This window comes from Oncorhynchus keta, chromosome 10 (assembly GCF_023373465.1).
Source record: "Oncorhynchus keta strain PuntledgeMale-10-30-2019 chromosome 10, Oket_V2, whole genome shotgun sequence".
Lineage (NCBI taxonomy): Eukaryota > Metazoa > Chordata > Actinopteri > Salmoniformes > Salmonidae > Oncorhynchus > Oncorhynchus keta.
The window spans coordinates 22,047,214-22,057,957 of record NC_068430.1 but is presented as its reverse complement, the minus strand read 5'-3'; the positions used below and the strand labels follow the sequence as shown (position 1 = coordinate 22,057,957).

Below are 10,744 nucleotides of genomic sequence, written 5' to 3'. Positions count from 1 at the left end.
GTGTGTGTGTGTGTATGCATTCATGTGTGTATGGTGTGTGGGCGTGGTGTTGGGTGGGTGTGCATGCGTTTGTACATGAATGCATATTCCTCTCTTCAGGTTGTTGGTGCTGTTCCTCTAAACGGGCATGGCCATGCCAGGCTAATAAATATAGTGTGTATGCCAAACTCTCCCTCTCCCTCTCCTCTACTCTCCCGCCCTCCAGCATTAAGATTGATCCCTGGTTCCCTCCCCTTCCTTTCTCTCTCTCTTCTCCCTGGCCCTGCCTTTCTGAGTGTGTGAATAGGTAAAGCGCAGAGGCTCCAACAGATGGCTAGATCTGCCCTGATTCACTCACACACACCACAGCCACATGAATGAGAGTCGAGCGAGAGAAAGAGAGAGAAAGAGACAGGGAGAAAATTAGGGTGAAATTGACAAGTAGAAAGAGATATGAAGAAAAGAGTGGGAGAAAAAGAGAAGGGGATAGAGAAAGAGGGGGAGACCGTGAGGACCACGAGGAGAAAGAGAGATGGAGAAACAGAGGGAGTTTCAGTGTGTTGGAGAAAAAGAGAGCTAGAGCATTTCAGGAGTGTGTGTGAGTGAATGTTAAAGAGTGCAAGATAATTATGTGATAGAGAGGGAAAGGGAGACAGAGACGCTGTGAAAAGGGGAGTGAGGAAAAATGAATTGCAGATTGAGGGACCTTCTCTCCTTCTCCCTCCCTCTTTTATCTATCTCATCTGAAACCACGCCTCCCTCCTTTCACTTGTGTGTGCATCTATAACAGTAGGCTTTCAACGTCGGGCTATGTGGGGGTTAGACTCTCAGACTGCCAGCAGAGCGGACACTAGGGCACAGGACAGGAGTGTGTCCAGGACTGGTCAGAGCAGGTGTGTGTGTAAACCGACAGACAGAGCTTTGTGTGTATCCTACGTGTGTCGCCTCACTCGCTCCAACCAGGGACATCGCTGCTGAGGAACACAGCTGGGAGGTATAGTACTGTAGCTTTGCTCTACTTTACACTTCACTGCTCTTCTCTATTGGACTCGCCTCCATGAGGTTTACTGTCACCACCACCATCATCATCATCATTATCTCCTCTGCTTATTGGAGGAGGACGGAATACTCACAAGCAGGTGGCACTGAACTCCTTCACAAAGTATCTGACTTTGCATTGGGCTGTTGTGGAATTTGAGCCAGGAGAGATTGACATGCATATTATTATTGTTAGATTTCTGTGTACATTTAATGGCCAGCCGTGCTGCCCTGTTCTGGGCCAATTGCAATTTTCCTAAGCCCCTTTTTGTGGCACCTGACCACACAACGGGACAGTAGTCCAGGTGCAACAGAACTAGGGCCTGTTAAGAAATTATGAACAGAATTATGAACAGACCTCTCCCCATCTTAGCTCCTGTTGTATCAATATGTTTTGGCCTTGACAGTTTACAATTCAAGGGTCTCCTCAACTTGCTCAATTTCCACGTTATTAATTACATGATTTAGTTGAGGTTTAGGGTTTAGTGAAATATTTGTTCCAAATACAATGTTTTTAGTATTAGAAATATAAGGACTAACTTGTTTCTTGCCAACCATTCTGAAACTGACTGCAGCTCTTTGTTAAAGTGTTGCAGTGATTTCACTTGCTGTGGTAGTTGACGTGTGTAGTGTTGATCCATCAGCATACATAAACACACTGGCTTTACTCAGAGCCAGTGGCAGGTCATTAGTAAAGAATTTTTAAAGTAATAAACCTAGACAGCTGCCCTGGGGAATTCTTGACTACCTGGATTATGTTGGAGAGGAGTCCATTTAATAACACCCTCTGTGGTCTGTTAGACAGGTAACTCTTGATCCACAATATAGCTGTGGATGTAAAGCCATAACACATACAGTACCAGTCAAAAGTTTGGACACACCTACTCATTCCAAGGGTTTTCTTTATTTTACTATTTTCTACATTGTAGAATAATAGTGAAGACATCAAAACTATAAAATAACACATATGGGAACCAAAACAGTAGGAACCAAAACAGTGTTAAACAAATCAAAATTTGTTTTCAATTTGAGATTCTTCAAAGTAGCAACCCTTTGCTTTGATGACAGCTTTGCACACTCTTGGCATTCTCCCAACCAGCTTCATGAGGTAATTACCTGGAATGCATTTCAATTAACAGGTGTGCCTTGTTAAAAGTTAATTTGTGGAATTTCTGTCCTTCTTAATGCGTTTGAGTTGTGTTGTGACAAGTTAGGGGTGGTATACAGAAGATAGCCCTATTTGGTAAAAGACAAAGTCAATATTATTGCAAGAACAACTCAAACAAAGAGAAACGACAGTCCATGATTACTTTAAGACATGAAGGTCAGTTAATACGGAAAATGTCAAGAACCTGAATGCTTCTTCAAGTGCAGTCGCTAAAACTATCAAGCGCTATTATGAAACTGGCTCTCTTGGGGACCGCCACAGGAAAGGACCGCCACCCAGAGTTACCTCTGCTGCAGAGGATAAGTTCATTAGAGTTACCAGCCTCAGAAATTACAGCCCAAATAGATGCTTCACAGAGTTCAAGTAACAGGTGCGTTCGTACGTTCGGAACAGAGCGTAAAAGGAGCAGGTTTCTGGGCGCGGTAGAATAGTGCATAATGTACAGACAGAGGTATGGTAGGATGTGAATACAGTGGGGTAAACCTGTGCATATAGTGATAATGAAAGAGATATTGTCTCTAGAAATAGCATTTAAACCAGGTAATATCACTGCGTGTGTGGGAGGTGGAACTAAATTGTTAGCTGAGGCGTGTTGAGCAGTGCTGGAGGCTTTACAGTGAACTAAAACAATAGTTACAAACCAGAACAGCAATCGACACGGCATGGTGACGTTAGGGAAAGGCATGCGTAGCCGGGTGTTCATACAAGTCCAGTGCGTAGCTTCAAGCAGCTAGCGGCACGGGGCTAGCAGGCTAACAGAAAGGCCTTAGAGGGATGACGCGACGGAGGAAAGTCTGTCCCTCCAATGTGCTTTAGATAGCCACAGCTGGGGGCAGCGGTGAGAGCCTTGTTTCTGGAAAGGTTCATTTTTAGAAGTAGAAGCTCAAATTGTTTAGGTACAGACCTGGATAGTAAGACAGAACTCTGCAGGTTATCTTTGCAGTAAATTCCAACACCGCCCCCTTTGGCAGTTCTATCTTGTTGGAAAATGTTATAGTTAGGAATGGAAATTTCAAGATTTTTGGTGGTCTTCCTAAGCCAGGATTCAGACACGGCTAGGACATCCGGATTGGTGGAGTGTGCAAGGGCAGTGAATAAAACATATTTAGGGAGGAGGCAGAGTTACCTCTGCTGCAGAGGATAAGTTCATTAGAGTTACCAGCCTCAGAAATTACAGCCCAAATAGATGCTTCACAGAGTTCAAGTAACAGAAATCTCAACATCAACTGTTCAGAGGAGACTGTGTGAATCAGGCCTCCATGGACTAATTTCTGCAAAGAAACCACTACTAAAGGACACCATTAAGAAGAAGAGACTTGCTTAGGCCAAGAAACACGAGCAATGGACAAGTGGAAATCTGTCCTTTGGTCTTATGAGACCAAATTTGAGATTTTTGTTCCAACCACCATGTCTTGGTGAGACGCAGAGTAGGTGAACGGATTTATTGTTTCCACCGTGAAGCATGGAGGAGGAGGTGTGATTGTGTTGGGGTGCTTTGCTGGTGACACTGTAGGCGATTTATTTAGAATTCACACTTAATCAGCATGGCTACCACAGCATTCTGCAGCGATACGCCATCCCATCTGGTTTGCACTTAGTGGGACTATCATTTGTTTTTCAACAGAACAATGACCCAACACACCTCCAGTCTGTGTAAGGGCTATTTGAACAAGAAGGAGAGTGATGGAGTGCTGGATCAGATTAACTGTTCTCCACAATCACCCAACCTCAACCCAATTGAGATGGTTTGCGATGAGTTGGACTGCAGAGTGAAGGATAAGCAGCCAACAAGTGCTCAGCATATGTGGGAACTCTTTCAAGCTGGTTGAGAGAATGCCAAGAGTGTGCAAAACTGTCATCAAGGCAAAGGGTGGCTACTTTGAAGAATTTCAAATATGAAATATATTTTAATTTGATGAACACTTTTTTGGTTACTACATGATTCCATGTGTTATTTCACCATTTTGATGTCTTCACTATTAAAACAATGTAGAAAAAGGTTTAAAAAAAATAAAGAAAAACTTGAACTTGAATGAGGTGTTTCCAAACTTTTGACTGGTACTGTACGTTTTTCCAGCAGCAGATTATTATTATTGCACTTAAGTCTAACAAAACAGCTCTCACAATCTTTTTATTATAAATACCTCTCAGCCAATCATCAGTCATTTGTGTAAGTGCCTTACACATTGAATGCCCTTCCCTATAATCGTGTTGAAAATCTGTTGTTAATTTGTTTACAGTGAAATTGCATTGTATATGCAAAAGTTTACTAAGGGTTGGTAACAGGCTTATTGGTCGGCTGTTTGAGCCAGTAATGAGTGCTTTGCTATTCTTGGGTAGTGGAATGACTTTGCTTCCCTCCAGGCCTGAGGACACACACTTTCCTGTACACTTAGATTGAAGAGATGGCAAATAAGAGTGGCAATATCGTCCGCTATCATCCTCAGTAATTTTCCATCCAAATGTTCAGATTCAGGTGGCTGGTCATTGTTGATAGACACCAATAATTGTTTCACCTCTACCACACTCACTTTACAGAATTCAAAATGACAACGTTTGTCTTTCATAATTTGGTCAGTTATGCATGGATGTGTTGGTTCAGAATTTGTTGTTGGCATGTCATGCTGTTGGCATGCCTAAATTTGCTAATCTTGCAAATGAAAAAAATTAAAGTCGTTTTGTGATGCCATCTGATTCAATGAATGATGGAGCTGAGTTTTGCCTTTTGCCCAAAATTTAATTTAAGTGCTCCAAAGCTTTTTTTATCATCATTCTTTAAATAATGTATCTTTGTTTCACAGTACAGTTTCTTCTTTTTGTTAAGTTGAGTAACATGATTTCTCAATTTGCAGAACATTTGACAATCGGCTGTGCAGCCAGACTTATTTGCCATTCATCTTCATCCCTCTCAACTACACAATTTTTAAATTCCTCATCAATCCATGGGGATTTAACAGTTTTTACAGTCATTCTCTTAATAGTGCTTGCTTATTGGTAACTGGAATAAGCAATTTCATAAATGTGTCAAGTGCAGTGTCTGGTTGCTCCTCATTACACATCACAGACCAGCAAATATTATTTACATCTTCAACATAAGAATCATTGGCACAAACCCATCGTTTCTGGATCAGACAGGACTGGCAAAAAGTCCTCTTCACTGACGAGTCACGGTTTTGTCACACCAGGGGTGATGGTTGGATTCGAGTTTATCATAGGAATGAGGCATTTAAGGAATGAGTGTTACACCGAGGCCTGTACTTTGGAGCAGGATCGATTTAGAGCTGGAGGGTCCGTCGTGGTCTGGGGCGGTGTGTCACAGCATCATCGGACTGAGCTTGTTGTCATTGCAGGCAATCTCAACTCTGTGTGTTACAGGGATATCCTCGTCCCTCATGTGGTACCCTTCCTGCAGGATCATTCTGACATGACCCTCCAGCATGACAATGCCACCAGCCATACTGCTCATTCAGTGCGTGATTTCCTACAAGACAGGAATGTCAGTGTTCTGCCATGTCCAGCGAAGAGCCCGGATCTCAATCCCACTGAGCACGTCTGGGCCCTGTTGGATCGGAGGGTGAGGGCTAGGGCCATTCCCCCCCAGAAATGTCTGTGAACTTGCAGGTGCCTTGGTGGAGGTGTGGGGTAACATCTCACAGCAAACAATCTGGTGCAGTCCATGAGGAGGAGATGCACTGCAGTACTTAATGCACCAGATACTGACTGTTCATTTTTATTTTGACCCCCCTTTGTTCAGGGAGATATTATTCCATTTCTGTTAGTCACATGTCTGTCGAACATGTTCAGTTTATGTCTCAGTTGTTGAATCTTGTTATGTTCATACAAATATTTACACATGTTAAGTTAAATAAATGCAGTTGACAGTGAGAGGACGTTTATTTTTTGCTGAGTTTATATTAGGCCCAGTGTAACGAATCTCGTCTGAGGAAGAGTAAGAAGGATCGGACCAATATGCAGCGTGGTAAATGTCCGTCATAATTTATTGACTGAACGCACAAAACAAAATAATAAAGTGAAATGGAAGAAACGAAACAGTTCTGTAAGGTGACATACACTAAACAGAAAACAACCACCCACAAACAAGAGTGGGAAAACAGACTACCTAAGTATGGTTCTCAACGATTGACAGCTGCCTCTGATTGGGAACCATACCAGGCCAAACACATAGAAATGCCAAACATGGAACAAAAACATTGAATGCCCACCCCAACTCACGCCCTGACCAACGTAAAATAGAAACATACAAAAGGAACTAAGGTCAGGACGTGACAGTATCCCCACTCCCCCCCAAAAGGTGCGGACTCCGGCCGCAAAACCTAACCCCATAGGGGAGGGTCTGGGTGGGCATCTGTCCTCGGTGGTGGCTCTGGCGCAGGACGTGGACCCCACTCCACCATAGTCTTGGCCCACTTAAGTGGCACCTTTGGAGCCGACCTCGGACTCGGGACCCTTACAGCGGGCTGCGAATAGACGGGAGATTCCGGCAACGCCGGACAGGCGGGAGACTCCGGCGGCTCCGGCGTGAATGGTGACTCCAGCAGCGCCGGAGTGAAGGGCGACGCCTGCAGCACCGAAGTGAAGGGCAATTCCGGCGGTGCCGGAGTGAAGGGCACGTCTGGCAGCTCCTGACTGACGGGCGGCTCTGGCAGCTCCTGACTGACGGGCGGCTCTGGCAGCGCTGGACAGGAGGGAGACTCTGGCAGTGCTGGACAGGAGGGAGACTCTGGCAGCGCTGGACAGGAGGGAGACCCTGGAAGCGCTGGACAGGAGGGAGCACCTGGAGGGAGGAGACGGAGAGACAGCCTGGTGTGTGGGGTTGCCACAGGAGGCCTGGTGCGTGGAGGAGGCACCGGATGGACCGGACCGTGGAGGTGCACTGGAGGTCTCGAGCACCGAGACTGCACAACCTGTCCTGGCTGGATACCGTAGCCCGGCAGGTGCGGCTGGGTGGAACAGACCGCACTGGGCTGTGCTGGCGAACCGGGGACACCGTGCGTAGGGCTGGTGCCATATACCCTGGGCCGAGGAGACGCACTGGAGACCAAATGTGCTGAGCCGGCCTCATTTCTCCTGGCTCGATGCCCACTCTAGCCTGGCCGATATGAGGAGCTGCGATGTAGCGCACCGGGCTATGCCTGCGCACTGGGGACACCGTGCGCCTCACGGCATAACACGATGCCTGCCCGGTCCACCTCTCGCCACGGTAAGCACGGGGAGTTGGCTCAGGTCTCCTACCTGACTTAGCCACACTCCCCGTGTGCCCCTCCCCAAGAAAGTTTAGGGGCTGCCTCTCATCCCTGTTGCGCTGCCGTGCTAACTCCTCATAATGCCGCCGCTCGGCTTTGGCTGCCTCAAGCTCTTCCCGGGGGCGGCGATATTCCCCAACCTGTGCCCAGGGTCCCCTACCGTCCAAAATCTCCTCCCATGTCCAGGAGTACAGAACCCTCTGCTCCTGGTTACCACGCTGCCTGGTCCGTTTGTGGTGGGTGGTTCTGTAACGAATCTCCTCTTCTTCTGAGGAAGAGTAAGAAGGATCGGACCAATATGCAGCATGGTAAGTGTCCGTCATAATTTATTAGAAACATACAAAAGGAACTAAGGTCAGGACGTGACACCCAGCCTTTTGAACTTTGGTTTTCCTAGATATGGCTACTATATTATGATTGCTACATCTGATGGATTTGAATACTGCTTTATAGCAGATTTCTACAGCATTAGTAAATATGTGATCAATACATGGTAGGTTGACTGATAACCTGAACCAGGTTGTAGGCGCTAGTTACAGTTTGAAGCTTTTTCTTGAGTGGGCAGCTTGATAAAAGCCAGTCAGTATTTAAGGTCACCCAGAAAATATACTTCTCTGTTGATATCACATATATTATTGTCCAAATACTTACAATTAGCATTCTGTAGCAGCTTCCCACAAGAATGTGCTTTAGGTGAGGCAGATAAAACTGTAGCCATATTACTTCAGCGTTTGACATGATATCCTCACTAAGCTTTACAGGAATATGACTCTGGATATATATGTAAACACCACCATTGGTATTCCTGTCTCTTCTGAAGATGTTGAAACCATGTATTGCTAGCACTGTATCATCAAAGTTATTAATTATCTAAGTGAGTTTCAGAGATAATGAATATATATGAATGTTATCTGTTACTAGAATGTTATCGATTTCATGAACCTTATTTCTTAGACTACATATGTTAATGTCGTCTATTTTTAGAACTTTTCTGGTGTGCTTTATTGCTTTAATGGGAGGCTTATGAGAGGTAGACATGACAGTGATATTTACATTTGAGCTGATGTGCATGGTGAGCTTCACACAGTGGATATCCTACTACGGAAAACCGCCTCAGTGCTAACAGCATTACTCAGATTCATAGGCGTATGATTAATGTATACAACAGCTTTAGGATTGACAGACGCATTCAGAGGAGTTAGAGGGACATAAATTAGGTTACTTACATTATGACTGCCAACGCCCCTGGGACAATGTATATTTGCAGCAGCACTACGACAACTCAGCGACACGATGGTAGGGATTATCTGATCAGGGCTTGGGTCACTGATACATCATTGTCTCAGCACAGCCCATTAGGCATGTAGCTTTATAATAAGCATTATTACAGTAAGTCACTGTATCATGTTAGTGGGCGACTTGAGATGCCAATACTGTGCCTATTAACAGGGCACTGATTTTTACAGATTATTCCGAAAGTTTACGATTTCCCCCTAGGTTTATCAAGAAAGGAGTTAAGAGATTCTTCCATCTTGTAGAGCATTTTTCTGCTCACACTGTCTCCACTCATATGTGTTATTGATGTGGTTTCTGTTCTTTTGGGTTACCGTATTGGTTAGGTCCTCTCTCTGATATTTCACATTATTTTGGTTTTCCTTTTGGTCTTCGCATTGTCATAATATATGAGAAAATACTGTATTATTTAATCTTGTGTTTATATCAGGTGTATACAGTATAACGCCATTGTTAAAGAACATGGAAATATGTTCTTTGTTGAATGTACATGCACAACAATTGTTATTTCAAAAATAGATACACTACAGAGAAGAAACAGCTCTCTTGTCATGTCCCAGACTAGGCTGGACTAGTTTAGATGTTCACATCAGTGTTTTGTCTGTGTCTTTATGGGTCAAAAGGATCAGGCGGTAGTGAGTGCTCTCTGAGTGCTGAGATAGAGAGTAGAATTGAGGCTGAAATATTAATGACTGAGACTGGTTTGGCTGCCTGGATGGGTAGCTGCTGCTACTGACTGGAGGGATGGAGAGCTGTTTGTTAGAGGTGGCAGAGATCTGTAGTTAAGACATTCATTATTTACTGAGTATTCTGCTGCTGGAGGCTGGAGCCAGCCCCCAGCTCAACTGGCCTCTTTTCTCTGCTAGACGGTGGACTGGAGGAGGCTGCTCCTGTTTAGTCAACCTGTCAGCTAGCCCCCTGGCATTACGATGGTTCACACACACACACACACACACACACACACACACACACACACACACACACACACACACACACACACACACACACACACACACACACACACACACACACACACACACACACACACACACACACACACACACACACACACACACACACACACACACACACACACACACACACACACACACACACACACACACACACACACACGCGCGCGTGCACACACACAAACACACATTATACCTTGTATGCTCTTTCTGTCTTTGTCCTCACACACACTCTCAGCTCTAGGCTTAACTTTGAGACCTGTTGAGAGGCTGTCTGCTGTGGCTCAGTGGGAATACAAAAAAAGGTTGCATGTGTCGTCTGAGTTTAAGAGGGAATGTGCTTACATGTGCTTGGAGAGAGTTTGGTTCAAAGCTATGCAAACACGCATGAGTGTAGAATGTTATATACTGTAGATACTGCATGTAGAGACTGTAGTATTGACAGTTGTTGACTTGAGTACAGGACACGTCTGGTGTCTCCCAGATAGGGGAAGACACATTGGCAGGCCATTACACACTAACTACAGAGCAAGCCCACAGGAGTGACAGGAGACAGATATCAGTGACAGTGATAACACTCAAGGTGACATGCTTCTAGTGTGGCTGCTCACTTCACCTCCACTCTTTATTAGGCTGTTTTGGCCAATTATAGACAAAGCTAAAGGTTGAAAGAGGAGACAAAATGATGCTGAAAGACTGAGATGTAAAGAGCATGATTAACATTGGAGGATGATTTGGATGATGGTGACTGTCTCTATTCAATGAGTGAGGCCTGTAACTAGCCCTGTATCTAGTGCTCCTGTTCCTCTGAGTTCCCTGTTCATCAGTATGTATGAGATATTGTGTGCTAGGCCCTGTAATGATAAGATATCTGAAGATCACTGTTTTAATCTCAGCCTGCAGCTCTACTCTTTAATGATAGTGGCTGAGAGGGCCTCTTTAATTAGGGTTTGAAGTGTCACTTTTCTGATGAACTGATGTCCCGAGAGAAGACTGTTTCTATATGTGTGTATGTGTGCTGTTTGTGTGGA

General features: G+C 44.8%; 1 protein-coding gene across 3 annotated transcripts in view; it reads left to right on the top strand.

Moving 5' to 3' along the window:
* The first annotated feature begins 455 nt into the window (after positions 1-455).
* LOC118389640 (extracellular sulfatase Sulf-2-like) overlaps positions 456-10,744 on the top strand; it is a 79,302-nt gene continuing 69,013 nt past the window's right edge. For 2 of the 3 annotated variants that reach the window (XM_052526684.1, XM_052526683.1), the window contains exon 1: positions 457-973. The gene's annotated coding sequence lies outside the window, so the exon portion shown is untranslated. Of the gene's footprint in view, positions 974-10,744 lie in introns of all 3 variants that reach the window. The other variant, XM_052526685.1, reaches the window with a different exon arrangement.